General features: G+C 50.1%; 1 pseudogene; it reads left to right on the top strand.

The window, feature by feature from the left end:
- Nucleotides 1–8,517: 8,517 nt before the first annotated feature.
- LOC147848426 (non-specific lipid-transfer protein 3 pseudogene) lies at nt 8,518–9,751 on the top strand (annotated as a pseudogene).
- Nucleotides 9,752–23,982: the final 14,231 nt, after the last annotated feature.

Raw genomic sequence — 23,982 nt, 5'->3', positions numbered from 1 at the left:
CAACGTGTCGTCCACGTACAGAAGGAGTATCAGGAAGTCGCCTCCTTCGAACTTCTTCACAAACACGCAGTGATCGGCCTGCGTCTTGTGGTACCCTTGATCGGTCATGAAAGAGTCGAACTGGGGGGTCTGCTTCAACCCGTAGAGGCTCTTCTTCAACCGGCATACCAGGTGCTCCTTCCCTTTCTCCACGAATCCTTCTGGTTGCTGCATGTAGATCTCCTCTTCGAGGTCGCCGTGAAGGAATGTCGTCTTCACATCCAACTGTTCTACCTCGAGGTCCATGCTTGCCGCTATACTCAGCACCTTCCGGATGGAGGTCATCTTTACTACCAGGGCAAATATCTCGTCGAAGTCCACGCCCTTCTTCTGCTGGAACCCCTTCACCACGATCCTGGCTTTGTATCTCGGAGGGTTTCTGGCATCTCCCGGTTTCAACTTGTACACCCACTTGTTTCGGAGTGCCCGCTTTCCTTTCGGCAACTCCACCAATTCGTACGTATGGTTCTCATGCAGGGAATCCATCTCATCCTGCATGGCACTTAACCATTTGCGGCTGTGGGTGTCTTCCTTGGCTTCTTCGAAGTTTTCCGGCCCCCCCCCCATTGGTCAGCAGAACATGCTCTGCATCCGGAAATCTCCGGGGGGGGCTTCTCTCTCTGAGAGGATATCTCTGTCTTCGGGCTTCGGTAACCGGCTCCTCCACTTGCTCTTCATCCAAATCCGATTCGGGGTCTTGGCCGGTTCCAGTTTCAGCTTCCTCTACTTCTTCTTCAGCCTGTTCGGTATCCTCACCGTAACCGGTTGGTCCCTCGAGTGCTAACCGGTCTCTTGCTGGTTGGGTCTGCTCATCGTAGAGTCGATCCTTACCGGTCAACTCAGAGTTCATTATCTTCTTCTCCGACTCCCAGTCGGCGAGCGTCTTGTTCTCCATGAAGATAATATCTCGACTCCGAAATACCTTCTTGTCGACCAGGTCCCACACTCGGTAGACGAAGTCATCGTCACCATAACCGAGGAATATGCATGGCTGGGTCTTTGGATCTAACTTTCCTCTCCGGTCCTTAGCTACATGCACGTACGCGAGACACCCGAACACCTTCAGATGCCAGTAGGATACTTCCTTACCGGTCCACACTCTCTGTGGCATGTCTGCGTCCAAGGGTACTGAGGGTGATCTATTTATCACATATGTCGCCGTCGACAATGCCTCAGCCCAAAACTTCTTGGGTAGTTTTGCATGCGCTAGCATACTCCGGACCCTCTCCATTATGGTCTGGTTCATCCTCTCGGCCAGTCCGTTTAGTTCCGACGTCTTCGGCACGGTAAATTCGAGCCGGATTCCCTTCGAGCGGCAGTACTCCTCGAACTGCCCCCGGTATTCTCCTCCGTTATCTGCTCGAACCGCCTTCAGCTTCCGGCCGGTTTCTCTTTCCACTCTCGCGTGGAGCTCTTTGAAGACGGATAGCACCTAATCCTTCGTCTTCAGCGGTGTGGCCCACAGCTTCCGGCTGTGGTCATCTATGAACGTCACGAAGTACTGCGCTCCGGCATGTGACTCCGTATCTACTTGACACACATCCGTATGCACCAACTCTAGTGGTGCATTACGTCTCATCGGTGGCCTTGGTCGGAAGGAGGTCCGGTTCTGCTTACCGGCCAGACAATCAGTGCACTTCTCTAAGTGCACGTTCTTCACTGGAATGAGGTTGTTGTCTACAAGCCTCTTCATCCCCTTCTCGCTCATATGACACAATCTCTTGTGCCACAGCTCACCGGCAGTGTCGGATGCCACGTTCACTTCTTTCGGACATAACCGGGCATTCATCAGGTACAGAGTGTTGACCTTCCGGGCCTGAGCCACAATCAGGCTCCCTTTGCTGAACTTCATGACACCGTTCCGGATGCTACCCGTGTAGCCCTCATCATCTAGCCGACCGGCTGATATCAGGTTCAGTCGAACCTCCGGAACGTGTCGAACATCCTTTAGCAACAACTTGCATCCGGTTGGTGTCGACAGCCACACGTCTCCTATGCCGACAATTCGGCATGTCCCTTCATTCCCCATCCGGACACAGCCGTGATCACCGGCTGAGTAGGATGAGAAGCATTTCCGGTCCGGGGTAAGGTGGAACGACGCTCCAGAGTCTACCACCCAGGTCATCTCGTCGCCGGCAAGGTTTATCTCACATTCCTCGGTGATGAGCATCAACTCCTCTTCACTTGCCGCGATTGTTGTCGTTCCCTTCCGGTTAGGCCCCCTCCGGTCTTTACCGTTCCGGTCCGGGGTCTGCTTCGAATCGGTACCGTCGGTCTCCTTATCTTTTCGGAAATGTCGACAGTTCTTTTGGAAGTGTCTCGGCTTGCCGCAATAGAAGCAAGTGGGCCTCCCCCTTGACTTTGACCGTGTCCTCGACTTCTCCCGGTTCTGGGGACTACAGTTTCTATGTCTTCCGCGTTCCGATTCGGTAAGGAGCGCTTTGGAGTCGGAGCTCGTATCTTTATCTTTCTGACGCGCCGCCTCATCTAGCAAGCTCGACTTTACTCTTGCTAGGGATAACCGCTTTCCTTCCAGCCCGGCGTTGCCCAAAGTGACAACCAACGTCTCCCAGCTGTCTGGGAGGGAACCGAGCAGGAGTAGCGCAAGTACCTCATCGGCGAGAGGTACTTCCAATGAAGTTGCCTGGTAGATCAGCCCCTGGAAGGCATTCATGTGCTCCGCCATGCTGGAGCCATCTTGGTACCGGAGTCTTACTAGCTTCCAGAATACCGACACCTGATTAACAACATTTTTGTTCTGAAACATTACGCCGATCTTCTCCCAGAGCTCACGAGCCTTCCTCTCTTCATTGAAGTTGTTGTACAGGCTCATGTCGATGAAGCACCGTATGTACGTCGTTGTCTTCATGTGCATCACCTCCCATATCGCAGCGTCGATTTTGTCCGGTCTCTTGTCCCCGAACTGAACCGGCAGCCAGAGGTCTTTAACCACGAGCATGTCCCTCATCTTCGACTTCCATACCGAATAGTTGGAGACGATGAGCTTGAACATGCCGCCAAACGATTCGTCCATTTTTCTATGTTGTTTCGCTCTGATACCAATTGACGAGAACTGTACGTTCCTTATGCGCACCGCTCGGCCACAACCGAGCTTAGAATCATACACAGAAAACGGGAAACAAATGCACGACACAAAGGAGAGAAAAGGTAGACAGTATGTTTACGTGGAAAACCCAACCTAAGGGAAAAACCACGGCAGCTCACAGGCTGCAAACTATCACTATGTTGGAATGTACAAACAGTGAGTTCACGGAGGCAACGACCTCGTGCTCACGATCTTCGCCACAGGCGGCGGTTACAACAAAGGCAACAACCTCTTTCTCTCTCTCTCTCTCTGTACACTGTTACGCGCTCTGATCTCACGCAGACAAGAAATAATAACAACAACAGTTACTAAAAGTTTGCCCTAAGTCATATTTATACTAATATGACTTTTCGGCTATTTACAAATATAGCCTCGATGGACTCTCAGAAACATATTTACGAATATGTCTCTTCATCCGGTTCTCACCGGGTCTGTACCATCCGGCTCTCCATAGCCGGGTACTCCTCATCCGGTTCATATCGGGTCTGCACCATCCGGCTCTCCGTAGCCGGGTACTCCTCATCCGGTTCATACCGGGTCTGCACCATCCGGCTCTCCGTAGCCGGGTACTCCTCATCCGGTTCATACCGGGTCTGCACCATCCGGCTCTCCGTAGCCGGGTCCTCCTCATACGGTTTCTTCTCCCTTCCCATCCCGAGGGACCTATCTCCCAACATGGTAGGCCGCATTCTTAGCAAGGTGGATGGCACTTTGACTGTCGCAGTAGAGCCGGTATTCATCTTGCCTGATATCGAGCTCTCCGATGAAGTCCTTCATCCATAATATTTCCTTGTCGGCTTCCACAGCCGCCATGTACTCCGCCTCCGTGGTTGACAACGCAACCGTCTTCTGCAGCCTCGACTGCCACGAAACAGCTCCCCCTGCATATGTCATTACATACCCGGATGTAGACCGGCTGGTATCCACATAAGTCGACATGTCTGAATCGGTAAAACCGTCAAGTTGAGGTTTTCCGGAGCCGAATCATAGACACATATTTGAAGTGCCCTTCAAGTACCAAAGTATCCATTTGACTGCATTCCAATGTTCCTTGCCGGGATTGCTCATAAATCGGCTCACCACTCCGACTGCGTATCCTATATCCGGTCGGGTACACACCATTGCGTACATTAAGCTCCCGATGGTAGAGGCATATGGAATCTTCATCATATCCGCCTTCTCTGCTTTCGTCTTTGGGCTTTGCTTACCGGATAGCTTGCAGTTTGTCGGAAGTGTCGATCCGACCGGTTTCGCATCTGACATGTTGAACCGGTGAAGCACCTTTGTCACGTACATCTCCTGTGACAGCCATAATTTCTTCGCTGACCGGTCCCGAATGATGTGCATCCCCAACATCTGTCTTGCCGGACCCAAGTCTTTCATTGAGAAGGTCCGCTTGAGAGCCTTCTTCAGCATCTGTATTTTGACTTGGTCCCGTCCGACGATCAACATGTCGTCCATGTACAGAAGGCGTATCAGGAAGTCGCCTCCTCCGAACTTCTTCACAAACACGTAGTGATCGGCCTGTGTCTTGTGGTACCCTTGATCGGTCATGAAGGAGTCGAACTTCCGGTACCATTGTCGGGAGCCTGCTTCAGTCCGTACAGGCTCTTCTTCAACCGGCATACCAGGTGCTCCTTCCCTTTCTCCAAAAAGCTTGGAGTTAGTTGGGTGTCTATGATAGTCCGCAGGTGGATGTGGCAAAGATGAGGTTCCTCTTCATCCATGGTGCACTAGAATTTAGTGTTATGCCAATGCTGCTTTAGTTCGTTTATGAGCTCTTCATCTCTTATTTGTGCTACAAAGCACACTACTTGGCTACATAATGTATCTTTAATCTTGGATTTCGACAAATCTTCCTTTGTCGGAAGCAAGACTAGAAAGGAGATTGAGGTCGTCGGAACTCCGTTATTGTGTACCGTTGATACATGTACCCTTATTTTTTCCACTGTCTTGAGCCCTATACCTAACCATTTCAAGGCGTTTTGCGGGTGTGGTTCAAGGTCTTGGCTAGAGGAAGCACACTCATTTGTGTCCGGGAAGACTATGATCTAAGGTGTGACATTCAAACTTCTGCCTTGGTTTGTTGCTTCTGCATTGGGTGCCGTTCCACTCAAGCTCCTTATTAAGGTCTTTACATGACTTATTCGTCTTCGCTTCCCTGTTTTGTAAGCTTTAACGAGAACTTTCTCTTGTGTGCTTGGTGTCACCTTAGGCCGTTCCTTGGGGCTTAAGAAAGAACTAGGGGAATGCTTGTTTGTGGGGGGGGGCTCTTGTAGTATATCAAATCGATTGGGGCCCATAAGCGATGGAGGATTTTGTGCCGATGATGTTTTTCGAAGGACATGGGTTTTTTCCACCACTCGCCATTCCATCACAGCCTTGTCGGGTCATGGTGGGGGAGGCTTCTGATGTCTTATGGTATCCTGACCTTCCAGAGTCTCCTTTATAGGATCTTTAATACATCTTGTGGGGCATGCAAAACATTGCCCCAGTGCGCCAATCACTTCTATGCGTTGTTCAATTTGCATTCCGTTTTCCCCAAGAATGAGGATCTTGGAGGGAAGTTTATTGATGTCCTGCACCAAGAGGCGGATAGAGGGAGGGCCTAGGTGCTTCTTTAGCCTATCTGCCAGTGTTAGTTCCTCATCTAGCATCATACCAAAGGAGTTGCTGATAGTAGGAAGTAACATGTTGTATTCTAAGGATAGTCCAGGAAATAACATTGTTACCTTTTTCATGGAATCATCTTGTTGTGTGACTTTCTCTAGGTTAAAACCATGTGTCCATTTACGCATGAACAACCATGTATTTCGGAACTGGCAGGGAGATAGTGCTATGAGGTTCATTGTAGAATCCTTGTCTTCTAGTATGATTTGATAGAATCCTTTACCAAGCGATTGGACTTCTTTTATACCACGTAGTTGTGAATGAAATTTAGCTTGCAACATATCTTGCAACAACCCTCTGTTTGGTCGTGATCCCATCATGCGGCATATGACCGTTATTCGCTCAAGGTGCTCTATCTCTTTCTCAAGTAGAAGCATCTCTTCGTTATTGAAAAAATAATCTCAACAACACCCCCGCTATCAGAGATGTTTTTATCTTGCATTTTTCCGTTATCGATCGAGGGGCCTGTTTGTGTTATGTGTTCGATAGTGGTGATGTTTGAAGGTGCCATGAGTGACAGAGTCGAACTGTGTCTCTTTTTTTTTCCTTTTTTTTTTTTGGGGGGGGGGGGGGGGGGGGGGGTTACAAGAGTGGGGGCCCAACTACTCGAACTGTGGTTGGTGGGTTCTCACTTGTCGAACTAGGGGTGGGAGGAACCCACTTTTCGAAATAGGGGGGAGTGTGTGTCCCACTCCTCGAAGTGTGGGTGGGGGGTATGTTTGTCCCACTCCTCGAACCGGGGGAGGGGAAACCCTAAATGATCGACTCCTCGAACTCGAGGAGGGCAATGCAGCAACGGCGGGGAGGAGAGGCTTTTGTGTCAAAATGAGCAGTGGGAGGCTTCTGGACTCGCACATTTGCAGACCTCCTCCCTGCACTGTCGCGGTTCAAAACGGCTCCTACTCTGGCTCCGTTTCCGCTGCCTCCTGCTCCGCTGTGCCGAACCTCCTGGTGAGATGCTCACACCGCAAACCTCCGTCGGGGACTGGCACACCGCTCTACTACTCGCGCCACTCTGCTCCTCTACCTCTTTTATGTTCTTTCTTCATATCTTCATATTCATTTCGTGTTTGCATTTGTGGAGTACTTGGGTCGATTTCCTTTCGTGTAGGTTCATCGCTTCTATAATGATTAAAACATTTGATTGCTTCCTGTAAATCTTTTCTTTGTTAGTTAGTCTTTTTATGTGGGATCATTTTGTAGTACCAAGGACTTAATCTGTGGTACTTTTGCACATATGTGTTATAGCAACGTTATTAGGTTGATTCCTTTGGCTTCATATAAAGGGTTATATGAAAATGCATATTTCTCTTGAATCCTAGTTATTAAATCAACATATTAAATACATGTTCATAATAATTGTATTGTGGGGTTGAATTCATGGGGAAAATGTTTCTTTTTGTTTCGTCTACCGAGCTTTGTGTGGCATTACATGAATAAAATTTGTATTATTTATGCACAATCTTTCTACAACCATCGTGGATGACATGCTACTTGAGGGGTTGTAAGTGGGAAGTCGAAGTAGATCCCTACATGTCTAGATGTACCACTGGAAGTCATAACAAGTGCAAAAGTGGCAAAGTACCATACGAGATCGTGAGAAATCCACAAAGGAGAAATGGAGAAGTTATTGTAGAATATCGCATAGGTATGCCCTCTAAGATTTACATGTACGATGGCCTAGGCCTTCAAGCCTTGCTCGTAAAAGGGCCAAAGGCACTCTTAAGTCATGGAAAAGTTGGGAATGGATTAGACATTGGTTTTAAGTGTCAAAATGCATTGTAAATAGTGAAAAAAGTTGGGAAATTTATTGAGTAAGACCCCATTATTGATGATCATGAATCCCGTGCACTAAAATAAAATACCAATTGCTAGGTTCTAATGACAAATACAATAAAATATATTTACATTATAAAATTTTCTTGGTTGTCTAACTAAAGGACAAAATTTTGATCTATTAATGCTCTAAAATCCTTAATATTCATGATTCAGGAACACTTGAGTAAAGAAAGTAATGTTGGTGAGTTTAACGGTTTCTATTATGGAAAGCGTGGGAATCTTTTCTTTTGATTTACTTTAGCTTTCGGCATAAAGCTACTAAATTATTTGTTTTGATATAAACATAACGATATAAAAATATTTAAATACAAAACACTAAAAAGAATATCATGTCATTTTAAGATTTTAATAAAAACGCACTAAAACGCATTTGTGAGACAAGAAACAATGTGTTCAATGAATCAAAGAAGGTAAGAAATTGCTCCAAAAATGGTAGTCTTTTGTGAAATGTTGACAATTATAAATTGATGAGATTTGTGGGGAGGCGGGGGTAGAGTTAAATATATCAAAGTAATCCGAAATCTTAGGCTCGCATGAAATTTAAGGTGATGGGTCAAGTAATTAAAAATGGATGTTTATCAAAGGTCGTGGACAAAGCCACAAATATGAATTAACCAAAGAAGGGTAAAGTAGTCCAAAAGTTAAAGCATTGGAATTTAGCATCTACAAAATTAATCCACGGGGTAAAGTGGTTTAATGTGTTCCGTGTGAAAACATAGAATAACAAAAAATGTGAATAGTAGTTAAAAAACGATTCCACACAAATGCATCTATCAATTTTTGCAACTATAAAAGGAGTCACATGAAGGGACAAGAAGCAATATGAGGAGTTTGGGAGAATTAGAATAACAACTAAGGCTAACATGGGGAGAAATTTGATGGGGGTGCTATATTTAGCGGTGATTCTTTTGACGATTGTGGTGGAGAAGAGTGAGGCAGTGGATTGTAGCTCGGCAGGGCGATCTTTGGTTTCATGTGCATTTTACGTCATGGGATTTGGTTTGAGACCATCTTCTTCTTGTTGCTCTGCTACCAAAAGTATGGAACAACAATTACAATCCTTGTCTCATGATGACCGTGTTTCATATTGTGATTGCTTTAAGAATTATCTTGCCAAGTACAATGTTGACACCAACCACCTTGCTAACCTCCCCTCCAAGTGTGGCGTTGAACTTGGCTACACCTTGAGTAGCACCATGAGTTGCAATCAGTGAGTTCTTTTCATGTATTATATATATTTATCAATTCATTATAGTTGTTTATATGTAAGAAAGAACTCACATGTAACACATGGTAACACTCCCTATTCATAGAATTGGTGGGAGGCACATGACTATTAATGGTAGAGTTCTTGGCTACAATTACAAACAACATAAGGTGCCATGATATGCTAGCTTATTCCATGCTTATAAGTATGCTAATTTGACAGATTCAAAATGCCTCTCACATTGGTTGGTAGTTTATCATTTGATTTTATTGCAGCACATTCATCATTTCTCCTACCTACACCTCAAATTTTGGAAACATCACTAGAGTTGGCCATTCTAGTAAAAATAGGCCACCATTCCTATTACAATTCTTGTACATATAGCTACATTTCACGAAATTTAGCAAAGCACATCAACATATAGGTATCATTAGTTGATGCAAAAAGATCCATCAAATAAAATTTTCAAATTGCTCAAGTTAGTTAGCCTTCGTTTTAACTTTAAGATGACAAAATGTAGGGTTTGAAGTCAATATCTTGAAATGAATGCATATTCACAAATTATTTCATGTTTACATGCACTTGTGCATATTGGCATGGTGATACATTAGAAACATTAGCAATTTTTGTTTTAATAAATGTTATTTATTGGGTTTCACAATCCTGTAGAGGACCTCAAACTCAAGTGATGCATTAGACTAATTTAGCTTTTCGGTTTCCTTATTCTAACTTGATCAATGGGTTCAATGTGTAACAATTGATAAAATGAATCATGTTTATGAGAAAAATGGTCATAAATGCATCACTTTATCTTTATGCTTTCTTAAAGGATCTATTTGTAACTTATCCTCTTGCTTTTACAGGATTCCATAAAGGGTCAATATCAATAACATTCCATAAAGGGACAACAACAAGAGTATTTTGTAAAGAATCTAAACTGTGGTATATGTCACAATACCATAAGGAATTTGTCTGACAATAATGTATGGAATAAAAAAACACAGTTAACCAAAATATTAATGCATTGCCCTTTCTACATCAAATCTATTGTCCTTTACTTAGAAAGTTTAATACATACGTGTGAATATGTTAGTCACGTAGTTTGATCATGTTATTCAAGTCTTGTGCAACTTGATTTCAACTCGTATACAATGTTTTTGAGGTTTATGCTATTGTTCCAATTTTATAAATGAAGCTCATTTTTAGGAAAGATACTAGTAATTACCAAGGCCTAACACATGTACATTTTTTGTTGGCACGCTACAACCAAAAAGTTGTGCAAATTCTTACCTATAACAAGTGTTTACAAGAATGAATATAAACAAATTAGTAATTTGATCTAGTATAATGTAACACACGTCATCCCCACATTGGTTCATGCTTCCATGCGCCATTATGGTGGTGTATTCAATGCCTATGTCTTGTGGTCACTTGCATGACAACTAAATAGATGAAGCCTAGGCCAAATTCCATTCTATGGCACTCTCATCTTGCCCAACATGGTTCTCATAGGCTTGTCTCCCTTTAGGTCACACATCACAATTCTTCCTCACTCGCAAACATAGATGGAACTCCCCTTAAGGGATCCCATATGCAAAAACATTAACCACTCTCTCACTTGCCTAGTGGCCAAAGAATAGGAGATATAAAAGACACTATATGACACATTATGCTTACGATGGGCAACACATGGATCATGCTCTTGTACCTCTATGTTATGCTAAACTATAGTTAATTTGTCTTTGGCTCTCCTTTTATATGGCATTTGAGATTTGGTCTTCCCATGACGATGAATTGATGAGGAGACTATCCACCCCACATTTCTCCATGTGCTTTCACTTAATACAAGGAACATTGTGTTGCATGTGGTTTGATCTCAGTCTGCTTTTGCCAAAGAAAATTTTGGAAAAGCAACCCATCTTGCTGGTTGAAATGATCATAATTCATACAAGCTTTCTTGGAGCTCAAATAAGAACCACATCTGGAACAATATGATATACCACTTCTTCTTGCTAGTTGTTGGGCCTATGGTAGGCATGTTTACCGCTTTGGGTATTAGCACCATGGCATTCAACTTGAATGATTTTAACTTCAACCAATCTGTGGTTGATAACCAAGGTCATGTTATTCACACCTGGGCTGATATCATAAACCGTTGTCGCGGAAATCCCTGTGTGCGTGTCAAAAGGGGTGGGACCACGGGGGTCTCGGACGAGGAAGAGAGGGATGCTAGGAAACCGACTCCGGACACATACCCGAGGCAACCGAACATGAGAGAGAGAGAGAGAGAGAGAGAGAGAGAGAGAGCACGCACGCAACATCGACTCTTATGTACAGGAAACAAAGGAGGAGGGTGCTATGCCCCCGACACCATCAGAGACACCAATATGTGCAAACATATATGAATAAATATATTACGAAGGGGAAAGATACAACCCCGTCTTTGGGCCGGGCTACACTCAGAAGAAGAAGAAGAACTTAACCCAAACAGAGCTTTGCCACCATGGTTGCGGCGCCCAACCTCTCAAGAAGGAGAAGAAGAAGAAGACTACTAGAAAGTTACTAACCCTAGAAGAATCCTTAACAAAAATACCCTTAACAAAAAATGGTATACCCTTGTGACTCAAAATGGGCAACCCCTCAACAAGGGACCCCTCCCTCCTTTTATAGACCAAGGAGGGGAGGGCGTTACAATGTGGGACAAATACTCCCCCTTTATTCTATACACCGTTTCCTACTATACATGTGCACATGTTGCACACCACGACTTGCCCTATTCCACCCGGGTTTCACACTATAGCCGGAAATCTTCACGACATCCACCCCCACCAAATTGCACATCCATTGGTATGTGCCAAGAGGGGAAAAAAAGGTGAGAGATTTCGGCGACCATGATTAACCGGGTCCTCCGCCTTACCGGTACCCGTCCGTCTCGCCGGCTCGTTACCGGCCTTGATCCATTGGCTCCATCCGATCCATCGCATCCGATGTTCGCGCCTTCCTCCCTCAATTGGTTCTCCCGAACACCCTTGGTAGCTTCGGTGGTACGCCGGATTCCGTGCCTTGCGTGCCGCGCATGTCCCTCCGTTGGTTCGATCATCTCCCCGTCCCGAACACCTCTACGTGCCGACTCTCTCCGCTCCGTGCTCGCCTTCCGTAGGTTCTTCCCGTGTGCCGTTATCGTTCCCCGAATGCACGTTTGTTCTTCGGTCCTTAGGTGACCCCAATACGACGCGCTCCTTGTTCCTTCTATGGTCGTCGCGGCATCTTCTGCCTTCCTTGTTCGGCACTGCCTATGCCGAACGCCATCTCGTACTCGTGCTTGCTTCGGCCCTTGATGGCCACTCGCACGTCTCTTGTTCCGCGAGCAAAACACGGACGGTCGTCATCTTTGCGACCGGCGCAAACGTCTCATCGTAGTCGATGCCGTGTTTCTGCGCGTAGCCTTTTGCCACTAACCGGGCCTTGTATCAGTTGACCGAGCTGTCGGTGTTGTACTTGACCTTGTACACCCACCTACATCCGATCGGCATCACACCCTTCGGTGCGTCAACTAGGTTCCAGGTCTCGTTTTTCGCCAATGCGGGCATCTTGTTGGCCGGTCAGAAGAGCAAGGACAAGTGGGAAGGCGGAATCGGATCGGATAATAGGAAGTAAATAATAGTAGAATTATTATTCGGAGGGACGGATCCGGTACAGTGGTACCGATCCGGATCCGGACCAATTCGGATGTCGGTTGCCTAAGCGCACCGATTGTAACCTTGCCGGATGCCTATAAAAGGATCCGATGATTTGTAAAGGTTTTGGACGGAAGTAATACAATAGTAATTATTGCGTGTTTATCTATATCCCGTATTGTTTACCGTCTGTGCTTAATTGTAATCATCTTACGCGTGTAACCTAGCATCCAATCCTTACCACCCCTTTGGAGAAGTGTCGGATAGACACCTGTGTTGAGGCTAGTCCGGCCAGACAGACAACACATCTCTTCCTCCATCGCGGCACGCCAATTCGTGTCCTTAGCCGCTTCTGCGTGGCTCTTCGGCTCACGCACTTCTGCCACACGGGTCATGTACGCATAATGATGCTCCATGTACTCGTTGTATCCAAACCGCACAATTGGGTTCTTCTGGCGGGTAGATCGGCGTAATTGGTCATTAGTCGATGTCGAGGTCTTCTTGGCCGACGCAGACTTCACTCTTGAAGACCCATCACCGCTTCCCTCGGAGTCGGACTCACGTTGGTCTAACTCGTTCCTATCCGTGTCGGAATCCGACACCTTCTTCTTCCCTTTCTCTTTGCACGTAAGCCGTCTCCTCGGCTTCCTGCGCGGGGAATGCACGACCGAGTCTCCACTACTCGCCGGCTCTTCATCGGACTGGTCGAACCGACTCAGTCGTCCATTCGGTCCACTTAACCGAAATGAAATCAGACTCTCTTTGCGGGTCCCGATTTCAGGTTCATTTGGAGGCATCTCTATCTCGCTCACCTCATCGTCAGAGATCAGATTGAAGGTGAGATCCGGAGTCGGAGGCAAGTACCAGGACGCGGACTCATCAAACACAACGTCGCGGCTCACGCGCGCTTATTTGCTGCACATGTTATAACACTTATAACCCTTCTGCTCGTCCGAGTAACTGACCAAGATACATTTCTCGGCCTTTGCGTCCAGCTTTCTCCGTTTGTCCTTCGGCACATGCACATACGCAATGCTACCGAAAACTCGTAAGTGTTGCAAGTTCGGCTTCGTTTCGAAATATAGCTCGTGCGCCGACGCTTTGTCTCCGATCCGGTTCTGGATGTATACCGCAGTCCTTACCGCCTCGGCCCAGTAGAACTTGGGCAAGTTCTTCTCCTCCAGCATTGCCCGTGCCGCTTCCACAACCGACTGATTTTTCCTCTCGGCCACGCCGTTTTGCTCCGGCGTGTATCTACAACTGAATTCGTGCCAAATTCCCATCTGTTGTAGATAACTGTTGAATTGACCAAAAAAGTATTCTTTTCTGCCATCCGATCGCAGGCACTTGATCTTTCTTCCTGTTTCCGTTTCCACGAACCCTTTGAGGTCCCGGAAACAGTCGAAGACTTCGCTCTTCCTCTCAATGAGGTAGATCCACGTGTGCTACGTGTAGTCGTCGATGAAGGAGACGAAATATCGGCTCCCACCAAGACTAACGTTTTGTGCCGGCCCCCACACATCGGAGTGTATCAAGTCGAGCTTGTTCCGGCTCCGGTTACGCTCGTTGGGGAAGGGAAGTCAGCGTTGCTTCCCAAGTTGGCAGGATTCACAAATTTGTGCCTTCCGGGCACTAAATTTGGGCAATCCGAACACCACATGTTTCGATTGCAAGTCCTAAAGCCGCTGATAATTGACGTGGCCTATCCTCTTGTGCCATAAGTCGATGTCTGACTCGACTTTTTGTCCCTTCGCGAACATTGCGGTGCCACCGTGAGTAGAGTTGAGGATGAACATCCTCCCATCTTTGTGCCCTTGCGCAATAACACGGCCTTCTTCCTCAATGAAGCACCCGAGGTGTGTAAACCGGACCTCCATCCCTTGGTCGACGATCTGTCCGACCGACACCAAGTTCTTCGTGATTGTCGGAACATGTAGCATGCTCATGAGTTTCCCTTTCTGCCCGACATGGCTTAGGGGAACTTCTTCGACATTCGTGATCGGATGCGGAGTGTCGTCTCCGGTTGCGACTACTCCCGGTTGCATCAGTTTTTCGAGGTACGAGAACCACTCCTTATGGCTCGTCATGTGATTTGACGCGCTGGAGTCGACGTACCACAACTCGTCCGATTTCGGGGTGGTCTGCTTCATTGAGTTTGCTTCATGTCTCGTCATGAAGGCAGACCCTTTTCAGGCTTTTCCGGATCCTTCGGCGTAGTGCGATCGCTACTGGTTTCCTTTGTCAGTATGTCCGGAACCAGTCCTCTCCGACTTGGCGTGCATTTTCCAGCACTCGCTCTCTCTTGCCACAATACCAACATTTCCCTTGCCGGTTCTCGTTGCCTCGACTCCCCCTGTTTCCTGAGGGTCCAGAATTGTTGTCGGCATCACTTCGGTGCCTTCTTCCTTGATCCCATCGGCCACCTCCATTGTGCACTGACTCGCCTCGTCCTCCACTTCCACGGGGCCTATCTCCCTCCGTGTACAACATCTTGTTGTCGGTGTGCATGCTCGTTGACGCACCCGCGTGGTTCTCCTCTACCAGGAGCATCGATTGTAAGTCGAAAAAGGACGATGTATTCTCTCGGGTACACACAGCAGTTCGGAACGTCCCGAACATCGACGCCAAACCCCCGAGACAGACCTAGACCATCTCTCTTTTCTCAATGTTCACATTGATGGAAGCTAAGGAGTCGCATATGTCCTTGATCTTCGAGGTATAGTTAGCCACCGACAAATCGCGTTGTCGTAGGTTGCTCAACTCTTGTCAGAGCTGAAGCTTCCTTGCTGTGGTGCTCGTGGCGAAGATCTTCTTCAGATTTTCCCACGCACCCTTCGGCATTTTTGCATCCCGAATGTAGCTTAATAGCTGTTCGCCCACACAAGACGCGAAACAGTACAACACTCTGCTCGCCGATTGTTGCCACGCCGGGAAGTCTCTATGTTTCGATTCGGGTGTCGCGTCATTCACTCTTTCGACATAGCTCCAGTAACCGTGCCCAAGCAAGTACTGGTGCATCTTGTAGGACCAAGATGTGAAGTTGGTTCTGTCGAGCTTCTCCGTCGGAAGCGAGCTAGCCATTCCTCTGTCCATCGGTTTTCTGTTCTTCTTCGTTGGTTTTTTTTTCCTTCAAGCAAAGTCGACTGCAGAGGTTCTCAACCCTCGCACTCTAATACCATGAAAAGAATGGCGTGCGGAAGCAATATAGGAAATCGAACAATAGAAAAAGCAGGTTTAATGGAAAGCTTAGGTTTGCACAATATGCACGGGGGAGACAGAGAGAGAGTAAACACAAGAACTTTATTCAAAAATAATACTCAATTTGTACATTGTGGGTGTTCAATGAACACTTTTATACAAATCCTTTTCGGACTAACTGAAGTACTAACAGTACTTCAATGCTCATTAAGGAGCCCCTACACTAATTCCCAAATATATTCCTTGTGGAATATCTTTCCGATGGCCTCTCGGTTTCTGCACCGATTTGGTCCTCGGCTTGCGCAGCCGATCCAGCTAATGTTGAGCTTGTCTCTCAACACTCTTGTATTGTCCCTAGCGTCTTAAGTTCCTCATTGTTGGGAGACAGGTCCCTCCGGATGGGAAGGGAGAAGAACAGTGCTGACGAACAACCTCGGCCGAGGCCGAAACCGGATGAGGAGTACCCGGCTACGGAGAGCCGGATGGTGCAGGCTCGGTGTGAACCGGATGAGGAGTACCCGGCTACGGAGAGCCGGATGGCGCAGGCCCGGTGTGAACCGGATGAGGAATACCCGGCTACGGAGAGCCGGATGGTGCAGGCCCGGTGCGAACCGGATGAGGAGTACCCGGCTACGGAGAGCCGGATGGTGCAGAACCGGTGAGAACCGGATGAGGAGCACCCGGCTATGGAGAGCCGGATGACGCAGACCCGGTGTGAACCGGAGGAAGAGACATAGAGAGCCCATCGAGGCTACATTTGTAAATAGCCGAAAAGTCATATTAGTATAAATATGACTTAGGGCAAACTTTTAGAGATAGTTGTTGTCATTTTCTTGTTGGTGCAAAAAGAAGAGAGAGCACGTAACAGTGTATAGAGAGAGAGAGAGAAAGAGGTCGCTGCCTCTATTGTAACCGCTGCCTGTGGCAAAGATCGTGAGCACGAGGTTGTTGCCTTCGTGAACTCACTGTTTTGTACATTCCAACTTAGTGATAGTTTGCAGCCTGTGGGCTGCCGTGGTTTTTCCCTCTTTGGGTTTTCCACGTAAACATTATGTGTACCCTTTTTTCTCTCCTTTGTGTCGCGTGTTTTCGTTTCCCGTTTCCTGTGTATGAAAAGAATCTCGGTTGTGGCCGAGCGTTGCGCATAAGGAGCCTTGAGCTCCCGTCAAGTGGTATCAGAGCGAGCGACACAGAAAATGGACGATTCGTTTGGCGGCATGTTCAAGCTCACCGGCTCCAACTATTCAATGTGGAAGTCGAAGATGAGGGACATGCTCGTGGTTAAAGACCTCTGGCTGCCGGTTCAGTTCGGGGACAAGAGGCCGGACAAAATCGACGCCGCAATATGGGAGGTGATGCACATGAAGACAACGGCGTACATACAGTGCTTCATCGACATGAGCCTGTACAACAACTTCAATGAAGAGAGCAAGGCTCATGAGCTCTGGGAGAAGATCGGCATAATGTTTTAGAACAAAAATGCTGTTAATCAAGTGTCGGTATTCCGGAAGCTAGTAAGACTCCGGTACCAAGATGGCTCCAGTATGGCGGAGCACATGAATGCCTTCCAGGGGCTGATCCACCAGGCAACTTCATTGGAAGTACCTCTCGCCAATGAGGTACTAGCGCTACTCCTGCTCGATTCCCTCCCGGATAGCTGGGAGACGCTGGTTGTCACTTTGGGCAACGCCGGGCTGGAAGGAAAACGGTTATCCCTAGCAAGAGTAAAGTCGAGCTTGCTAGATGAGGAGGCACATCGGAAAGATAAAGATACGAGCTCCGACTCCAAAGCGCTCCTTACCGAATCAGAACGCGGAAGACAAAGAAACCGTAGTCCCTAGAACCGGGAAAAGTCGGGGACACGGTGTCGAGGTATTCCTCGCGGATGCGTGGAATGAGGCGGGACCTCGGGGGTCTTGTACCGAAGAGCAAGAGAGAAAGGAGAAGGGAAGAGACCCACTAGGTGCGAGCGTAGATCCACAGGGACACGGCCCTTCGACACGAAGACGCGAGCGGGAAACCAACACAGAGAGACACGAAGGTATGTATGTATATATTAACAGAGACAAACAACAAGAAGCACGAAGTCGGTTACAACCGAACAGGCCGGCGAACAGATGCCGATGCCTGTTCGTAAACGCTCAGAAAGAAGGGAGTGGTTGGAGGTGCTGCCGGAAGCACTCGGGCATTCCTCAGAGCAGCGCGAGCCTCCCGAAAAACCTGCACAGAAAGAAGCTACGGAGTATGGAAGAGAGAGAAGCCTTCGGCCCACAATCCGACAGCACTTCATCCTCTCTTACTTCACTATCCTTCCCCCCTCCTCGTCTCCCTCCTTTTATAGGCAAGGAAGGAGCTGTTTCCCATTAACTTCCTACCTACCGAATCTACCTACCTAGGATCTTCTATGTACAACATAAGGCGTACGTGCATGAAGAGCCGGTTCCTACGCTCCGGTGCACCGATTCCGCTTGTGGACGGTTTTCTTCACGACATCCGCCCCCACCTAACCGCGCATCCACCGGCATACGCCAAATTGAGTTGGGACGGAGAAAACCGGTCTAGCCTTCATTCCCCGCCCGTCGGTTCTTCCTCGGTTTCGGATCGTTCGCCGTCGCGGTCCAGGTTAACCGGATCTGGCTCGTCGTCGTGACGCTTCTTGAACGCTTTGGTCCGCTTCCCAGCTACCGGTATCGCCATTCTCGTGCTGTCGAGTTCCGCCAGATGGTACGTCCCGTTGTCGTTGGCGCTTTAGACCACGTAAGGCCCGAACCACCTTCTTGCGAACTTCCGTGTCGCTCGGTGCTGGTTGTCGAGGCTGCTGTCGTAGACTAGCACCCAGTCGCCTTCCTCGATCTTCTTTGGTCGGAGTCGGGGCGTCTGGTCGAACCAGGCTTTGTTCCTCGTCCTTGCCACCCGAAACTTCCCCGCAGCCTGCTCCACGTCCTCCGGTCTTCGCTCGAGCTGTCGTATGCGCGCCGCCAACAGTTCCTCCCGACTCATCTCGTCTTTCCAGTCCACGGTTGCCCATGAGGAGATCGTACGTTCCATTGGCATGATCGGCTTCTGCCCAAACATGAGCTCTGCCGGCATGAATCCGGTTACCGAACTGTGCGTAGTTCGGTCCGCCCACAACGCGTAAGGCAGCAGCCGCGGCTAGTTCCCGACTTGACCTCCGCATGCCCGAACTAACGCCTTGACGATCGGTCCGTGTCCGCACTCCACCTTCCCATTCGCCTCTGGATTGTACGCGGTGGTAAGCGAGAGCTTGACTCCTAGCCGGTCGAATAGCTCCTCGGCCTCTTCGGCGTCCAACTCCCCGCAATCAGCCACGATCTTCCCGACGCACCCGTAACGGCATATCACGTCCTCGATCAGGAACCGACATATGGCCGCGGTCGTTTTGTTCTGAAGGGCTCGGCCTTCTACCTGGTTCGTCAGATCTTCCCGAGCCAGGACCAGATACCGCATCTGTCCTACTCCCATCGGCATCGTCACCAGGTCTACCATCCATTTGAAGTGGATGGTCGGAGGGTACGTGGGTGAAGCTCGTCCCGATGTCGGACTATGGAGTGCATCTGACAGCTCTCGCAAGTTGTCACGAACTGATGCACGTCCTGGTACAGTCCCGGCCACCAGTACTTCCCCTTTATCTTCTCGAACGTGGCCCAAGTTCCACGGTGTCCAACCCAAGGGCTGTCGTGGTAGGCCGTCAACAGCTCCTCCTGTTCTTCCTTCATCGCCACCACCCGGGGCGGGACGCCGTTCCTCTTCTTCGGGTGCTTCCATAAGTATCCGTCCCGGAGAAAGAATCGGTATGCTTTCTTCCGGATCCGGTTGGTCTCGTCCCTTGTCCATGACGCATCCGGCGCCATGGTCCTTAAGAAACCACCGATCTGTAGCCACTCGCCGTCGTACTTGCTCTCGTCGAAGCTGTTAAGTGCCGGAGTGCTCGTCCCATCGGTCGTCACGTACGCTGCCTCGAAGAAGTCCACCCCGACTTCTTCGTCCTCCGAAACCATGCCGCCCTTGTCATCAAACCTCGCCCTCGAAAGCATGTCGGCCATGGCGTTGTCATTTCCGGAAATGTGTCGTATTTCCGGGTCCAGGGACTTGATGTATGCTATCCACCTGAGCATCGCCAGGTCCGATGTCGCGCATCCGGAAACCATGCCGAGAATTGGCTGGCAATCCGTCTCGATAATCACTTCTGTCCCGATCAGGTAGTCTTTGTCGGCCTTTACTGCCGAAACGATACCCCAGAGTTCGCATTTAACCTGGGCGTACCCTCGCTGTTGCTCACTGAGGACCTTTGCGCCGAATCGGATCAGGAACCGAACGCCGTCCTCGTCTTCTTGGTTGACGACCCATCCGATCCCGGTCGGACTCGTATCCACCGTTATGTATACCGGGGTATCCTTCTCGTAGACCACCTTCCGGAGCACCGGTGCTGCCGCAAGAGCTTCCTTCAGCTTCCGGACCGACTCCGTGTGCTCGTCTCGCCACTCGAATTTTCGCCCCTTCTTCAGCAACCCGTATAGCGGCTCCGCAACGTGGGCGTAATGCGGGATCCATATGTGGTAAAATGCGCATGCCCCCAGGAACCTCCGAACTTCCGTAACCGAGCTACAGTCGGTCTTCATCGCGGAGATGGCTTCTACTTTTGCCGGAGACGGCTTCCGGCCATATGGTCCACATAGGTGTCCGACCACCAAGATTTCTGATTGCCCGAAGGCCGATTTCTTCCTGGAGAAGGTGAGCCTCACACCCTCTAGCCTTTGTAGCACCCTCTCGTAGTCGTCGATGTGTGATGCCACGAATCGCCGGCATCCGTCCGGCCCGAGTGTCTCGTCCTTCTCTTCCACCGGGCACCCCTTTATCGGGATGTCGTCTAGAAATGGCATGGTGACGTCCGGGATGCAATCCCTTAGTACCTTGTTCATTTCATTCACCATGTGGGCCACGGAGTTGGTCCCTCCTTGTGGCAGGGTACACATTCGCACTAGGCCGAGGGGAGTTCGCATCGTCGTAATGTCTCTGCTCTCCACGGCTAGCTGGAACTGGTCGTACCCCGAGTACAGATCACCGACCGAATAAATCGACCTTCCGGCGAAGGCCTCCGCGAACTCGTCTATGGTCGGTCCGATTCATGCGTTCCGAATGGTCACTCTGTTGACCGGCTGCAGGTCTTGAATGAAGCGCAATGTTCCGTTTTTCTTTGGTACGGTAAACCATCGGTTCGAGTATGGGGCACTTGACGGTTCGAGAATGCCCATATCGACTTTCTGCCTCAATAGCTCCATCAACTTCGGGATGTGAGCTCTCGGTACTGGAATCGGCTTGAGATTCCACGGCACATGCGGTACCGTGAATATCACCATCGGCTCCACGATTGTCGGGTCTACGCACCTGATCTCTCCCGGTGAGAATGCGAAGGCTTTCCCGTGCCTTCCGAGCATCCTCCGAAACCGGTCTTCTTCCGCCGGCAAGAGGAACCCGCCCCCACCGATTTTGAGCTCCCGGAGCGTCCCGTCGGTGAAGGTGTGTCCTATGCAGACCGGATCTCGTAAACTGGGGTCCGACGCAACCCCTGTGATTCGGGATTCGCTGCCCTCCGATAAGGGTGCCGCGATTGGCCTTACCTTCCGGTCCACAGTCTTGTACTTCGTGCTAACTCGGGCCGTTCGATCCGACCCGAGCCCCTGACTGAATTTCGCGATGACTTCGTACATCTCTTCGGAACATACCGGTATCGTCTGGTCTTCGTTAAGGTCTTCTCCGGCTACCTTCCTCAGTATTCCCAAGGTGTCGTCGAAGGAGACCGCCTCCACGGCTCCGCTGATTTCCTCGTCCGGGCCGAGAACTCCGCACGCTCGAAGTCGCACTTCCGCCCTTGCCTTTTCTCGGCCAACGATGCCGACTATCATACACCCTCCGTTGTTGGAGAAGCAAAATGTTTTACTTATCGTACAGGGTTTCTTCGGTTTCGGTTCTATCGTACAGCTGTGGGGTCTTTCCCGAGTGTTCGGGCTGTCTCGGCCCCACGCCTTGGCAGCCCTCTCTAAAAATCCTCCCGGTTATCGCCACCGAGGGATTCGCGGTTTCGCTCGTGGTTCGGTCGCACCGTCAGAAATTGGACCGAATGGCGCCCGTCCTGGCTTTTGACCCTCGCGTAGGCCGAACCGTTGTCTAGCACCTTGGTCTCCATCCGCGCCGCCGTGATGTATGGTTCCCCTAATATGACCGGGTGCGAGGACGTCTCCTGTACGAAGAAGTGCTGGTCAATCTCGACGTCGCCGATCTTGACTCGCACGTTCGGGCAGGCCCCGTGCAGTTCCTCGGTGGCGCGCGTCGCTACCCGTATCTTCCACCCGTGCTTGGTGTTGATCGACCACTTTCCCTTCTTATAGAAGTCCATGGACATCAGGTTTATTTCCGAACCGTGGTCCACCAGTGCCACCACCGGTTCCTGAACATCTCCGATCTTTACCGGGGTCTCCGTGGTCGCTCGGGCCCAGTGTGGCCTCGAATAGTGGCTCTCCGCCCACTCATCTTCCAGCGCCAAGTCGTCGATGTGCGTTGTCCGCACCTCCACCGGTCTTTCCGGTTCCGTCTCCGTCGACAGCCTCTTCCGCTTCACCAAGTCCACAATGGAGTCGTGGAACTCCTTCTTGGCGATCCCTAGCACCTCCCGCAATGACAGCTCCACTTTGCTGTCGAGGATCCGTTCTTCTAGGACCTTTCGTAGGTCCGTGGTCCTTTCTATTTCCGTCCCCAGTCGGTATCCGCCCTTCCTGGGGTTATCCTGCGCGCTGGACCCATTGGCATCGTTCCGTCGTTGCCCAAATTGGGTCTCGTACCGTTGTGAGGGCCCGGCCGCTCCGGCTTTCCCCACTCGTTTGTCTTCTACCAGAGCCTCGTAGTTCCAGCAGGTGGCTTCTACGAAGCCCGTCTTCTCCTTGACCGGGTCGCTCCACCTGGTTATTTCCCGGACCCGTCTCTCAGCGCGGTCCGCTTCATCTTTCCTCAACCGTGCGCCAGCAAGGCCTTCCAGCATTGCCGACCATAATCCGTCTTTGCTCTCCTTTCGGGCCTCGCTGCCCCCGACCCGAATACCGGCCGACGCCGAGTAGTGGATGGCCTCCACGTGTCGGGCCGTTGCCTCTTCCATCAGCCTCTTCATACCTCCTCGCCCGTGGTTTCGGTTTAGGGCCCTTCTGGTATCGCCGGCATGCACCCGGCCTTCCCACAGGTACACCACCCGGTTCCTCAACGCCTCTGCGAAATCGCCGCAGTCCTTCCGAATGTGGCCGACCTCGTCGCACCACATGGACCTGTTCCCTGCTGCCGGCCGTCGGTCACGAGCTGGTTCGCCGCCTTCCCTTCGAGTCTGGGCGATCTGGAGATCCTTTATCGCCCGCGTCAACTCCTCCAGTGCTGCTCCTCCGAACGAGTCATTGACCATGCCGGTCGAAGCTGAACCGGTTTCGAGCCACTCCCAGGTTTCTGCCCTTCGCCCTTGTGGTGCCGGTTCAAGCGTCCTTGCTGTGACAGAGCCCGCTCCGGTCGCCCCGTTGTCAGCCCATTCTCGCCGTTTGTCGAAACGGCCACAAACTCTCTTAACCGCAACCCAGTCGGTCGTTAGCCCTTCTTCGGTTTCTAGCAAGGAGCCAACATGATCCCGGTCCCGCTCGTCCACCGACTTGACGAACAGTAGGACCCGGCTCGTATCTAGAACGGTTCGGTCAAGCGCCGAAAGGCGCGCAAAGCGTTCCTCAAACTCCTGGAGGAGTGCCGACGCGTTTCTTCCCTTGCCGGGGGACTCCACCCATTCCATGAAGTCCCGTTTCGAAAGCCGGAGCGCGTCGTCCAGCTCGTATTTTTCTAGGAGTCGGCCTTCGAACTCCTCCCAGGTACGGCTCTCCGCCCGTACCTCGAGCACCTCCGCATGGATGCTCGGCATCGCCACTCAAGGGAACCCGGCAAGACGCCTCTCTTCCGGAATGTCCCGCATCAGCATTTCTGCCCCGTAGGACGCCAAATACTTCGTAGCATCCTTTCCGCTGAACCGGCCGATCATACCGACGACCACCTCAATGGCTCTGTCGACGGCGCCGGTGCCCTCGCGTGCGCTCAATATCCGATCCACGACCGAAGCCATGGCCTCCACAAGATCCGACCCCTTCATCTTCTGCTCTTCTGCCGCCTCCTTCACGTCCGGTTCACCAAGATGTCGAGGTATTCCTCGC

This window comes from Azolla caroliniana, unplaced genomic scaffold (genome assembly GCF_043228905.1).
Source record: "Azolla caroliniana isolate FFs.n. ecotype wild unplaced genomic scaffold, voAzoCaro1.0.p SCAF_353, whole genome shotgun sequence".
In the NCBI taxonomy this organism is placed as follows: domain Eukaryota; kingdom Viridiplantae; phylum Streptophyta; class Polypodiopsida; order Salviniales; family Salviniaceae; genus Azolla; species Azolla caroliniana.
The sequence above is the reverse complement of the archived record's forward strand: the minus strand, read 5'-3'. Positions and strand labels throughout refer to the sequence as shown.